The sequence below is a fragment of the Brassica oleracea genome, chromosome C2, assembly GCF_000695525.1.
Source record: "Brassica oleracea var. oleracea cultivar TO1000 chromosome C2, BOL, whole genome shotgun sequence".
NCBI classification, from domain to species: domain Eukaryota; kingdom Viridiplantae; phylum Streptophyta; class Magnoliopsida; order Brassicales; family Brassicaceae; genus Brassica; species Brassica oleracea.
In genome coordinates this window covers 29,174,764-29,175,461 of record NC_027749.1, presented here as the reverse complement: position 1 = coordinate 29,175,461, position 698 = coordinate 29,174,764, and positions in this window count along the sequence as shown.

Sequence of the window (698 nt, the reverse complement as noted above, 5' to 3'; positions counted from 1 at the left end):
CTTCTTTTTTTTTTTTTTTTTCGTTCCTTAACATTTTCTTACAATTTTCATCTCCTCGCCTGTTTAGGGGGACAGCGCGACGAACGTCGTGATCGATAAGTACGACACTGCCCTGAAGGGAGCTTTGGGCGAACTCGAGCTGGCTAAGAAGGAGCACGCGGAGAAAGAGGAAGCTTCTGCTCGCCAGCTGAATGCGTCGAGGGCTGACGTCGAGAGGCTTAACGGGATGGTTGCTCGCATCATTGCTCGAAGAGACGAGCTCAAAGCCGAGTTGGAGGTATCCCGAGGAGTCGTTCGTGAGCTCGAGCGGAAGAACGCCGAACTTGAGAGCGAGAAGGTTTCGCTCGCTGCGTCTCATGAAAGAGAGATGAGGCGCCTTAGAGACTCCAGGATCCTGGAAGTGACGAGGGAAAGAGGAAGAGTTGAGGCCGAGATGGCCGCGAAAGCTAATCGTCGCTTCGCTAAGATTCGCTCCCGAGAAGAGCGATGAGGTCCCTATGACGAGGCCTGGTTGCTTCATAGCCAAGCCTTCGGAACCAGGAAATGCCTTGAGGCTTTGAAGAGGGCTGGGAGCGACATCTTGCAAGCGACTATCGAGATATTCGCCGAGCAAGAGAAGAAGTACGAGGAGGAAGCCGAGAAGCTTAGGGTGGGCGAGGTACCCGAGGAAGATCTCACACATTCTCCTCTCGTACTTG